General features: G+C 37.5%; 1 non-coding gene across 1 annotated transcript; it reads left to right on the forward strand.

The window, feature by feature from the left end:
• Nucleotides 1-6,160: 6,160 nt before the first annotated feature.
• On the forward strand, nt 6,161-6,232 carry Trnaq-uug (transfer RNA glutamine (anticodon UUG)). The gene has a single exon. It is a non-coding gene; the product is annotated as a tRNA-Gln (tRNA).
• Nucleotides 6,233-13,853: the final 7,621 nt, after the last annotated feature.

Raw genomic sequence — 13,853 nt, forward strand, 5'->3', positions numbered from 1 at the left:
CTTTTTAGTCAAAGTTTAAACACCGTTTTTGATAGAAATGCAGCCGTGCACGTTCTCAGTTGTCACACTAGGTCACGGTCAAAATCTACCTGCAAGATTTCAGGTGTGCTTTACCTGACCAGAGCAGGAAACGAAATGAACAAGTGCAGAAAAACATAACAACTAGTGACAGAATAAGGAACTCCACTTAATGTCATTGTAGAAATCTCAAATCATGCCAATAAATCAAAATAAATTAAATGCTAGATTTACTTCAAAAACAAGAAATACAGTGTATTTGTCATATCATGGAAGCTGAGATAGAAATAAATATTTTATCTAAATCAATTGAAGAATATGTATTCACATTTCTAGCAATAGGTATTCACATTTCTAGCAATAGGTATTCACATTTCTAGCAATATGGACTCTTGTTATAATGGATTGTAATCATTAAACTGTTCAAATTCTTCGATTGCTTTCTTCACAAACTATCAGTTTGATAAGTTTTAATTTGATCCAATCACAGCCCCACATGGATTGGTTGTTTGTTTGTTTTACATCCCATCAAGAATTTTTCACTCATATTAAGGTATCAACAGACTTTCAGTTGTAGGTGAAGTTCCACAAATTTAAACCTATGCTTAGCGTTTAATGTCGTAGTAGTGATCGAGGGTTCTTTTACGTGACAATGCCTGCCACGACACAGGAACTCCTTTTTAAGGTCATACCCGAAAGACCTGTGATTCTCACTTCTAAATGTCAAACGTTTGGCGAAAGAGCAATCACAACCTATGTTAACGCCTTAGGTTTGGCACGGCCATGACATGACCAGGACTAAAACTTGCAACCTTCCCAGATTTCAAACTCACAACTTCCCAGTGACAAAGTGTCGAACGCTCTACCACTGAGCTGACAGAGCAGATTTCCAACTCACAACCTCCCAGTGACAAAGTGTCGAACGCTCTACCACTGAGCTGACAGAGCAGATTTCCAACTCACAACCTCCCAGTGACAAAGTGTCGAACGCTCTACCACTGAGCTGACAGAGCAGATTTCCAACTCACAACCTCCCAGTGACAAAGTGTCGAATGTTCTACCACTGAGCTGACAGAGCAGATTTCCAACTAGCAACCTCCCAGTGACAAAGTGTCGAACGCTCTACCACTGAGCTGACAGCAGATTTCCAACTCACAACCTCCCAGTGACAAAGTGTCGAACGCTCTACCACTGAGCTGACAGAGCAGATTTCCAACTCACAACCTCCCAGTGACAAAGTGTCGAACGCTCTACCACTGAGCTGACAGAGCAGATTTCCAACTCACAACTTCCCAGTGACAAAGTGTCGAACGCTCTACCATTGAGCTGACAGAGCAGATTTCCAACTCACAACTTCCCAGTGACAAAGTGTTGAACGCTCTACCATTGAGCTGACAGAGCAGATTTCCAACTCACAACCTCCCAGTGACAAAGTGTCGAACGCTCTACCCCTGAGCTGACAGAGCAGATTTCCAACTCGCAACCTCCCAGTGACAAAGTGTCGAACGCTCTACCACTGAGCTGACAGAGCAGATTTCCAACTAGCAACCTCCCAGTGACAAAGTGTTGAACGTTCTACCACTGAGCTGACAGAGCAGATTTCCAACTAGCAACCTCCCAGTGACAAAGTGTTGAACGTTCTACCACTGAGCTGACAGAGCAGATTTCCAACTCGCAACCTCCCAGTGACAAAGTGTCGAACGCTCTACCACTGAGCTGGCGGGAAAAATATGACAGTGCTGACATAAAATGACGACTAATAACAATAAATAACAATGGATTATGAAAGGATCAAATGACTCAGTGGTCCATTAATTAAGGTCAAGGGTGGAAGAATGATTTTCAGGTAGAATTCACTTGCCTTCTATCTTGTTCAGACTAAAATATCAACACATCTGTTTTAGATATAGCCATTTTGATAATTCCTGGTTATGGCAAGTAAAACTGTATCTAGTAAATTCTTGTGTATTATGGAAGGTTGTATATTACTAAGTTATTGAAGGAAAGAAAAACCTTTGGATGAACTGGAGATTGTACCTGGGACCCTTGCATTACTATAATAATAGTCAGGTGATCTAGTCAGAGCTAACCAGGTCATATAGTAACATCATCATAATGTAAACTTTAAAGCAGTGATCAAAATTGGTTTAAAACTAAATGGTATAGACCACGAGTCTATATGTCAAAACAAGATGACATAGACCTCATTGTATTGGCAGTAGACTACAAGTCCGCAACATTGAAAAAATAACAACACAGATTTAAAACATTTTTATCTACTTCTAATGCACTTAGAAAGCATAATTTCTTTCCATTTCCATAACAATATCCTCCTTTCCTCATAACATTTATCAGATGACGATCAACTGACCAGGGTCCTTTGAGATAACTCATTGCTTTAAACCTAGAAAATCGGCATAGACAATTTGTTCTACGTTAATTACAATTGGCATAGATAGGTGTCATTTGACAAAGATTCAGTAATAATAATAATAGCCTTTATTTATCCAGGATTACACAAATTAGCATAAAAAGCTAGTTTCCATTGTGGTCCTGCATTTCTCAGTCTAGTCTATGGTCAATTTCGAACACTGTTATTTAAAAGCTATTTCGGAAATCATGTACAAGATCTCTTCATATCAAATCGATGAAAAACAACAATTTTTGGAAAAATTACAGCATGCAGTCATGTATGACCATAACTAATAAACAATCAACACTTATATATGTACTATTTCTAAGAATCCTACAAAATAATTAGTGACCATTAATTACCTAGCTAATAAACAATCAACACAGTTTATATATGAACCATTTCTAAGAATCCTACAAAATAATTAGTGACCATTCATTACTTAGCTAATAAACAATCAACATAGTTTATATATGTACCATTTCTAAGTATCCTACAAAATAATTAGTGACCATTCATTACTTTTTAACCTATTGATCACTGCAAAGAAGTTGCTTTGAATTTTTGGCATATCCTTGATACTTGATTTATTATACAGTTATTGACTGGGTTCGAACTTCAACTTCGAAGACAACAGCTGTTTTGTTTGACCCGAGAACGGATCTGTTGCCCGAAGCCATAGGCTGAGGGCAACAGATCCGTTCTCGGGTCGAACAAAACAGCTGTTGTCCGACGACACCGTCTATAACTGTTTTGTTATACATCTTCATTTTTTAAAGGTTGTTTTTACGAGATGCACATGGTTTGTTGACTTCTAACTTTTAACAAGACAGTGTAATTTAATTGCGTAGTACATTTATCAACGAATCCACTAATTAAAAGAAAACATACCCAATATCCGAATTAATAATCAATCATTACATTTTTCGTATTCCTGTTTAGTGTTTCATCTAATAAATTCTGTATTTCATCATCAGTTAAATCACTCAACCTCGCCATTGCGTAAGCAAAGCAGCAGACCGATAATCATGTGACTTGCGTAGCCAATGGACAGAAGGCAGACTATTGCCCGGTCAACAGTTCGTAAACTGTTGACCGGTCAATAGATATGAGTGTGAGAATTGGTTTAACAGTTAAAATGTTAGTTCTAAATCGTTTTAGTTTTATATAGGAAAGAAAATGAAGGTGTATAACAATTAATTGACTCTGTTGAATAGGGTAGATGATCGAGGGCTACAGTGCTTATGTGAGCACCCTCAGGATCAAACTATAAATATTTCTCTCTGTCTGACAGATAGATGTCTAGGTATTGTGATTATGTGAGCCCCCTCAGGATCAAGCTATAAATATTTCTCTCTGCTAGGTGTTTAGGTATTGTGATTATGTGAGCCTGGCCCTCAGGATCAAGCTATAAATATTTCTCTCTGCCGGACGTCTAGGTATTGCCAATAGTTGTTCCTCTGGAGAGCTAACACATTTAATACTGCCCTCAAATGCACTTTTCTTCTGGTAATAATATTCAATGCATAATGAGAGAAAATTTCGAATTATTTCATGCAATCAAAATTTTTAAAACATTTATTTCAAATAATGATAAAAGTGAAATACATTGTAGATCAAATTCACATGACTGGTAAATGATGAGAAGCCATTTTATTTTTATTTTTTTACTTCAAACATTCTAGAAGAGTTATCTGCCCTTAATTAATATATTCTCCAGATATCTGCTGTTAATGATTAATCTTATTTCATAATTTTATAAATAGAAAGCTCATGTAACTTTTTATCAAAAGATTTATATGAAAATATGATTTCTTTTTAATATATTTCAATAAAACATGCAAAAAATCAAGCAGTAGGGGAGTTTGTGTAATTTTGGAGTTTTATACTTAACAAACACAGCACCCATTAATCACTAATATTAGTTTCTTGACTTAAAATAGGCCTTCTGAGATAAACTGAAAGGGTTGTTCTCATTGGACACAACATTTTTAAACTTGTGTCAATAACAATTGAACCATACAGAGTGAAGTCAAAATGAGTAATTTCAGACAGAAGGTAGGTCATTTCAGACAGAAGGTAGGTCAATTCAGACAGAAGGTAGGTCATTTCAGACAGAAGGTAGGTAATTCAGACAGAAGGTAGGTCATTTCAGACAGAAGGTAGGTCATTTCAGACAGAAGGTAGGTAATTCAGACAGAAGGTAGGTCATTTCAGACAGAAGGTAGGTAATTCAGATAGAAGGTAGGTCATTTCAGACAGAAGGTAGGTCATTTCAGACAGAAGGTAGGTAATTCAGACAGAAGATAGGTAATTCAGACAGAAGGTAGGTAATTCAGACAGAAGGTAGGTAATTTCAGACAATCGTAGCAATATTTCGACTGTATATATATCAAATAATCATGTATTTTAACTGTTCCTTTGTTACAGTTATTATATGTGTATATTAAACATATGTACTAGTATATCTGATGTGGTGAAATAGAGCCACTTTAACAAGTTTAGGACATTGGACTTAAAGCTCATTTCAAATGCGAGTTTGATGTAGGCCTTGCCTATTGATGCTGTTTCAAAATGAAATACACCCACTGCAGTCAGACCAGTGTCATTGAACTCAACATGTTCATGTCTAAATGTCTACATTTTTCCCCTTGTGGTTTGATTGCTGGTGACCATATAACTCAGATGGTAGAGCACCTGACTAGAGATTCAAGGGTCTGGGTTCAAATCCCAGTCTGGTCTGTTGCATTTTCTCCCTTCCTGTTACATTTGGTGCCATAGATGATCAGCTCCTGGAAATGACAGTGAAAATGTCTGCTAGGGGATAAAGATCCTGGATTGATGTATTCAAGGTGTGAAGACATTTAAGGAGGGAGGAATGTAGCACTTGGTCAGATAAGTTTGATCACCAGTGGCCAGATAGCTCAGTTGGTAGAGCACCTGATTAAAGATTCAGGGGGCCTGAGTTTGAATCCTAGTCTGGTTCACTATATTATCAAATATCAAATGGTTAACTTTTTGCTTGTTTTTCTTATTTGTATGAAACAAATTTCCCAATTTCAATCAAATATCGTAATATTTTTCCCAAACTTTAAGGCCCTGGGCCTTGATTCAAGGGGTAAAAAAATCCCGGCCTGTAAACACACAATGTCTGACAACATGACTGGCAGATATATACAAAAAGGCTAGTAACTGCATTTCTGTATTTCCATGGAGTTTCCAGCCCAGAATGAAATATGAACATTCTAAATTGATACCTGAAATGTTGTCTAAAAGCATAGCTCTACATATGTAGGTTTCATAGTTCTATAGATATGGGGCTAGTAGAAAATCTTTTTGTGATGTAATAGAAAGAAGAAAAAAAACAGTAAAGAATTTTACTAAAAAACTAAATCACTGCTGATTTACTATCATGTATACACAACTTTGCACATAAAGCTTAGTCAGAAAGCTTTTATTTTTCAATCTCTTTGATGCTACAGATGATGTTGGTGCAACGATGCAATGTCTGCAACAATTTAATTCATCCATCATTGAAATTATACATTTATAGTGAATATAATCTTTGTAAAATTTACCTGAATACTATTGACATCTTTGATGAGTAACTCCCGACACACGCATTTTTAATGAGATGAATACATTTACATTCTGGCGGTCGTTCATCTACTTCCGGTTTATCAAAGGGAACTAAATCTTATCGAAATTTAAACTTCAATGTTGCAAGATGGTCCCATGGTGTAATGGTTAGCACTCTGGACTTTGAATCCAGCGATCCGAGTTCAAATCTCGGTGGGACCTCACATTTTTTTTTCTAAGGACACTTATTAGACCTATTCGTTTTCTATTCTACGAGCCTTGGACATGGACGGTCGTGGTCAGTCCCCTTAATTAATCACCGTGTACAACCCACACCGAAGATACGTTCACAATCGCAGTCCAGAGTATACGGCGCGGATCTAAGAAGTCTGATTTTAATTAGATTGGGTGAAAATGCTACAAGACACTGGTCATACCCAGTTGGAATATGCATCCACTGTTTGGGACCCTCACACTGAGAACATCGGGAAAATATAGTAAAGGAGAGGAGCTAAACTACCACGCCACCAGTAGTGTCACAGCTAGCTAGAGTCCGAGCAAAGGCAGGGTTTTTTCAGGTCTTGATTTCAAGGGCCTGGGCCTTTCCAATTGGGAAAAAATTTTCATACAAAGGAGTAGGGAGAAAAACCAATCCAGAGTGCATTAATAATTGGACTCCTTCTGACTTTCAACTTGGTCAAAGTTTACCTCATTCAAATAAGCAGAGGTCAGAAAATTAGGTTTACTGAACAATTTTGAAGCAAACATTGGAATCTGTGGGCCTGTGAAGAAGATTTATGAACTCCAATACCGGATACCATTCTGCCGTACTTCCATCTTCAAGGAATCATTCTATCCTACTACGGTACCATCAGGATATGGAACCAGCTGTCACAAGATACCATTGATATAAAAGAAGAAGAAAAAAAAAAAACACGTCGATTTTTTATTTGACACAATAAACTGAGATTTTTAAAAGGTTGAGCAGCCGTAACCCCGCTTATGTTCATAGTGTTAAATCTAGGATCTAGAAAGGGCACACAGAATCATATGCTCAAAAGGGCACTTTTCGTCGCGGCAAGACAATTTCGGGGCACTTTCATTCTATCATGCTATGATAGTACTTAATAGAATAATCATTTAGCCCCTTTAAAAGTTAATACCTGCCGCCTTGATTTCAAACTTTTCAATCAACCTTGTGAAATAAAGAACAATTGTGTATATTGTAACTGGACTTTCAGTATTCCCGTGTAGCTCCGTGTTCAAAAAGAATAACGAGAGTTTCAGTGTTTAAGAATAAATAATATATTCTTATTAAAATCACAGGTATTTACAAATTGATTAGCCAAATATGAAACAGTAACATAATATTTAAAGTCCAAGGGAGTGTGATATTTACCATTTTTAAGCTGTATATTATAATTCCGAATTTTAGCCCCAATCCCCGAAATACGTCTAAACAGTCTGAAATAAGTTGTTAACCCGGTCGAGTCTAAACAAAGGGAAGTAACTCTAATAGAATACTAATGATAACAATACCTTTACTATAGATATAAAACCATCACAATATTAACAAATATTTTATTACATTTATATTTTGCTGTTGATTTAATGGAACACATTTTCAAGAATATGATTCATAGGCAATATAATTCAACGTAAGAAAAACATAGGATTATGATTAAGTGCATGACAAGTTAAATAAAAAAGACAGTTGTCATCATACTTGCTATTATTGCCTTAAAAAGATAGATTTCCTCATATTAGCTACTATTACATTAGAAATACTTTGAAGGACAAATCATGATAAATCAGAGCAGGTAATATATGAGGCAGATTGTAAACAAATGCATTTTTTTTTAAAGAATTGAGTAGATTGTAAATGAATACATTTAAATGAGGTAGGCTGTAAATAAATACATATCAAGCTTTTTGGCCAGACACAGATTATTTTCACAAAGCTCTAATACCTGGTAGGCTAGTTGTTATAAATATTTTGGAAAACAAAACAATGTTTACATAAATATCAAACATAAATTATTCAAAAAACTGCCAACAGACAAAAAATATCAGAATGATTGTATCACTATAAATAAAACATTGTAACAGACAAATCACTTGAAGGTTGGACTCTTAGGATTCTTCTGGGTTTTTTTGCTAAGGTATAGTTTCGCAACCTCTTACTGACAGTGTTCACAGACAAACGGTCCCTGTGTGTTGTGACATTGAACTTCACTCTGCTGAAGACCCATTCCACTGCAGAAGTAGAAATGATCAAGGATTCTGCAATGGCCAACAATCTCCTGATGTTTGGAAACATGTCTCCAATTGTTAGTTTTGCTTTTCCAGTAGGTACTTGGTCAGGGTATCCAGTAGGTACTTGGTCAGGGTATCCAGCAGGTACTTGGTCAGGGTATCTAGCAGGTACTTGGTCAGGGTATCTAGCAGGTACTTGGTCAGGGTATCTAGCAGGTACTTGGTCAGGGTATCTAGCAGGTACTTGGTCAGGGTATCCAGTAGGTACTTGGTCAGGGTATCCAGCAGGTACTTGGTCAGGGTATCCAGCAGGTACTTGGTCAGGGTATCCAGTAGGTACTTGGTCAGGGTATCCAGCAGGTACTTGGGTGTACATACTTCCAGATTACTCCTGAAAAACTCTTTCATATCAGTCCATTCATGCAATGTCAGATCCTCATCCAAGTTGAAATGGACTGCTGGGGTGGAAATTGCTGCATCCCCATAGAAGGCAAGATTGTTTTCATCCACAGTGCTTAGGTTGAGAACAGCAAGACTGTCAATCAAGGTGGAATTCTCCATCGTGTCCTCCATGTTGTAAGTCAAATTGTCAATGAATTCATTTTTGGCTGCTTTAATCTGGAGAATGTCATCTTCCACTATTATTCCTAATCCTTGCGCCACAGATGATACTCTGCTTGTGAATGGAGGGTCTCACTCTTTCATCTTCCTAAGGGTAGATAGTGTTGCTGTCACTCTTGTTTCTATGATGGATAGGTCTACATCTTCCCTTTCAACGGTCCAGGTCTACATCTTCCCTTTCAACGGTCCTGGTAAGAGACGCCAAGGCAGTGCATATATCACAGAGAAGATGGATGAAGTACAACTTCTCATATTTCTTCAACAGCTTGAGGAGGCTTCTCGCTGGGGTTCCTTTACGTCCAGATGCAACTGCATTTTCGAGATTTGTTATTATCTGAACAGCAGCCTCATGCCTCAGCCATCTTGTGTGCACTGCCTTCTTCACAGTTATGTTGTTCTGATTCTCCAACTCTCCAGTTTCTCTCACCAAATTCTAAATAGCCTGCAAGCTCTCTGATCTGACTGTGCTGTAATGGTAGTATTTGAAGAGGGCAGTGAGCAATTGGTCTGTATTGCTAATCATGGGAATCGACTTGAAAGCTTTTGACACAGCAAGCTGCAGTCTGTGATTCATGCAGTGTAGATGGAGAACTTCTGGGTTATCTTGTTAAATCTTGGCAACTACTCCATTTCTCTTACCTACCATTACTGCAGGTCTATCACTCGCAAAGAATTTTATCTTTTGCAGGGGTATTTCCTTAGAGTTAGGATAACCCTTCATGGCTGTGTAGATGGTTTCAGCTTCCCCATTTGAAAGTTTCACATCCTATCATTGGGTCAAATGCTGTCTGACGTGTGTCATACCGATTGTTAGGCCGTTCTTGGCACACTGATTTTGACTACGGATAACTCCGTTTACCTGATCAGGATATAGGACTCACGGCGGGTGTGACCAGTCGACAGGAGATGTTTACTCCTCCTAGGCACCCGATCCCACCTCTGGTGTGTCCAGAAGTCCATGTTTGTCCAACTATTTATTTTGAATTGCTTATAGGAGTTATGAGATTGATCACTGTTCGTTATCTTCACCTTTCATCTTGGAGGAATGCTAGTTTGGATGCTTCATTGTCAACATATCTGCACACCATAGCCAAATGTTTTCTGGCACTGACGTCAGTACACTCATCTACCATGACACCGTAGGACTCGCTGGTCACTTTGAACTCTACCACTTCTGCCTGGCAGTCTAGGAACTCTGTGGATGTGGCTGCACTCCTGTATGTTGCATTTTTTGTGTTTGGTAGGTGTTGAAGATTTGTTGCTCCTAGTGCAACGCATAAATCGATCAATGGCTCGTACAATGTCAGGTAGGGCAAATTATGTTTAATGAAGAAGTACAACACATTTTGGGCATTTTTTAACGCTTAGAACTCTTTCTTATCCATGGTTTCAAATGCTGCCTCAACACCATTGTCCAATGTCATTTCTTTTAACCCCGCATCCTTGTGCATTTCGGACTCCTCATGCTTGTTGAACTTCACAATAGTCACCATTGTCCAGTCATACAAGACATAAACTATTCACAATAGTCACCATTGTCCAGTCATAGAAGACATAAACTTCACAATAGTCACCATTGTCCAGCCATACAAGACATAAACTATTCACAATAGTCACCATTGTCCAGTCATACAAGACATAAACTATTCACAATAGTCACCATTGTCCAGTCATAGAAGACATAAACTTCACAATAGTCACCATTGTCCAGCCATACAAGACATAAACTATTCACAATAGTCACCATTGTCCAGCCATACAAGACATAAACTATTCACAATAGTCACCATTGTCCAGCCATACAAGACATAAACTATTCACAATAGTCACCATTGTCCAGCCATACAAGACATAAACTATTCACAATAGTCACCATTGTCCAGCCATACAAGACATAAACTATTCACAGGCTCTTTCTTTCATGTCATATTTGAGCCCTCATGCGACACATTACAAATTGGTAAGATTTTGTGCAAATTACATGTGAAATGCAAGTAAAAGGGCGATATAATCATCAACAATCATAGTATCGGGATATACATACTCTCTATCAAACAAATCAAGGAGGCAGAGAGATGAAATGACCGAGAAAGATGGGTTTAAATTACCAGTATCAATTTCAACTTTGTAGACCTACTCGTGAAACGCGAACGAAGTGTTTGAGGTAAGTACGGGTTTCTGAAATTCGGTGACAAATTTGAATGATCAAAATATATCTACCACACTCTATGCAATATGTTGTTTGCAGAGATGTGGTGTAGTTTATTAGAAAATCGATCTCATACTCTGTGATACTGCGTTTTCTCCGCTTCGGAGCCGAGCCCTCGTGCTCCACAGTGACGACTCCTCCAATGTGACGTTGCATACGGTGATCAAGCAGAATTTGTTGTTATCTATTCGTGAACATGTTGGATATTTCATGAATACTATATTTTGCTAGCTTAATCTTCTTTCTTTGGGGGGGGGGGGGGGGGGGGGGACTTTTCGGTTTCACGTCTGTGATTTCTATTACATGTGGAAGTTTATCTTGAATTCTCAGGTGCAACTGATTAAATTTATTGTGTAGTTGATCTGCGTTAGTGTGTATATACATTCAAGATTGTTGAAAGTAACAGAATATTAGTTTAACGAACTATGTACATTGTTATTTTTTTTTCTTGTTTACTTACATTTGAATTTCACAATTTTTCTGGCCCATGGTGGACCCCTTATTCTGAAGCGTGCTTCCCCCGACGAGTTTTTTTTCTTTCGCGCAACTGGGTCCAAAATTTGTATTTTAAACAAACAAATATTGGAATCCTATTGTCAAGGTCAAAATGCTCATGTTGCAAACATCATTATCTTGTAACAGCAAAGTCATAGTGAACTACTGGAAGATCCTATATATCGAACTTTATATTTTTCTTGATCCGAATAAGACTATGTGTGTATTGTAACGACACCGGATAAACGCACTGGTATATGATAATAAAACTAAATTATTTCTTTTTCTCTCTACTTCCAAATTTAAGGTTAAAGAAAATAAAAGGCAAGTCTTGTAAAATTAACAAATCAACAGTTTATTCTGATCACATATTTTATTTCTATAAATCAATAATTTCAAATAAATTCTTGTGAACCTAAGTATTCTGTCTTATTATTGTTCTCTAACTGGTAGATTTAACCAGTAATTCAATTGTAATGGCAACGGAAAAATTTGTGTAAATAATTCCAGTAATTTCAGACTGGTAAATTACAATAAACAGCTCAGCAGATAGCTGTTATCAACTTACTCTGTAACAAACCATGCATGGTCGTAGGATAGGACCCCCCCCCCCCAAATCATATAGTAAAATTCACATATAGTGTAATGTATAATTATTTTTAAGCAGAAAGTTCATTTAATTCAATGAGACTCGGAGTCAATCAGTGTGACTGTCCTTTAGCTTAAATAAAAAAAAAAATATTAGGAAAAGCACTTAATGCCTTAACATTTCTTAGGGCATCATCCAAAAGGTCGTAATCATGAAGTAATGGTTCGGTTCTCGTTCCCAGCTCCACATCTGGCGTCAAGCCTATGATATGTAGTGACTGTTCCTTTGCCAAGTGCCCGGCACTAGTGTCGTTTAAAGTCCTTTACCGGTATTTGTTGACGACTCATACGAGTGAAAAAATCTCGCAAGGGACGACTGATCAAAAGGTATCTAATATGTGTGACCTTGACTAACTTTCAAGGTCTAATAATTCATTAGATAGCTTGTTCATAGAAACTTCGTCTTGATACAAAAATGTCTATGCCCAACTGCCCTAATACCAGTTCAACGTTTGTATATATTTAAAATCTTTTTGTAAAGCTAATATGATGAATTGTTGACTTTTTTATCATCACAGTTTTTATGGTAAAGGTAAACCCGACAATGTGTGAAGTACTATTTATCAGTGACGTAACACCCCCAATGTGACGTAGGTCATGACGTGTAACAACTTTTTTAAAGCTTGTAAAGTCTCAGGCTGTCAAGACCTGATTCATTCTTGGTCCAAGAGTAGACACTATCGTATCAGTGTAAGATCAACCTTCCGCACAGTTTTAACTTTGATTATATTTCACAATGTATGCCCAAACGGACGAAAGAAAGGCATTTTTCGAAAAAGTGCACGTAAAAGCAAGGAATGCAGGGAAAAGGGGATGGGGAGCACTAAGTGTTCTTGTTAGACTCAAAGGGCAAATTTTAAAGAAATATCCTTTTCCAACAAGCATACCTAATATCCCAACTTCGAATATTCGAAAAGATGCTGTTTCCTCAGAGCTTTATCCAAATGATGCTCCTTCTGAGCTTATCCCGATTCAGATATATGGTGATGGGAATTGTTTATTCAGAATTCTCTCTTTTTTGTGTTTGGACATGAGGACAATTTTAAGGAAATGAGGGTACGAATTGTGTTTGAACTTGTTTCAAACCTGAAGCGCTACACGAATGAAAACACTTTTGTGACCATGTCTACAAAAATAAGTTCACTTCGATATGTCTTTGAAAGTTCCCTGTCAGAAGAGTGTTTAATTACTGGTGATTTGATTGCTTCGTTACAAAAGGAAACAATAAAAACAACCCAGAACGGTTACTATTCAAGCCTTTTACATATGTTCGTAGCTTCTAACGTTTTGCAGAAACCAATTATGTCGATTTTCCCCGAGGTGCAAAACCCTGGTGTAAACAGACAAGATCATAATCAGCTTATTGTTCCTCTTGACCGTGCTGATGCTAAAGAATATCAGGATGCTATCCACATCATGTGGACTCAAACAATTGCTACAAAAATAGATGGTTGGACACCTAATCATTTTGTTGCCTGTATTCACAAGCATGAGGAACCGCTTTCAAAGCGTTCGAGGTTATCCTTTGAGGATTCTGAACCTCATCGCTCATTTGAACCAAAACAATCACAAGATAGTCCTTCCCCACTCTTGGAGTCTAACACAAATGAGGAG

The sequence above is a fragment of the Ostrea edulis genome, chromosome 6 (genome assembly GCF_947568905.1).
Source record: "Ostrea edulis chromosome 6, xbOstEdul1.1, whole genome shotgun sequence".
NCBI classification, from domain to species: Eukaryota; Metazoa; Mollusca; class Bivalvia; order Ostreida; family Ostreidae; genus Ostrea; species Ostrea edulis.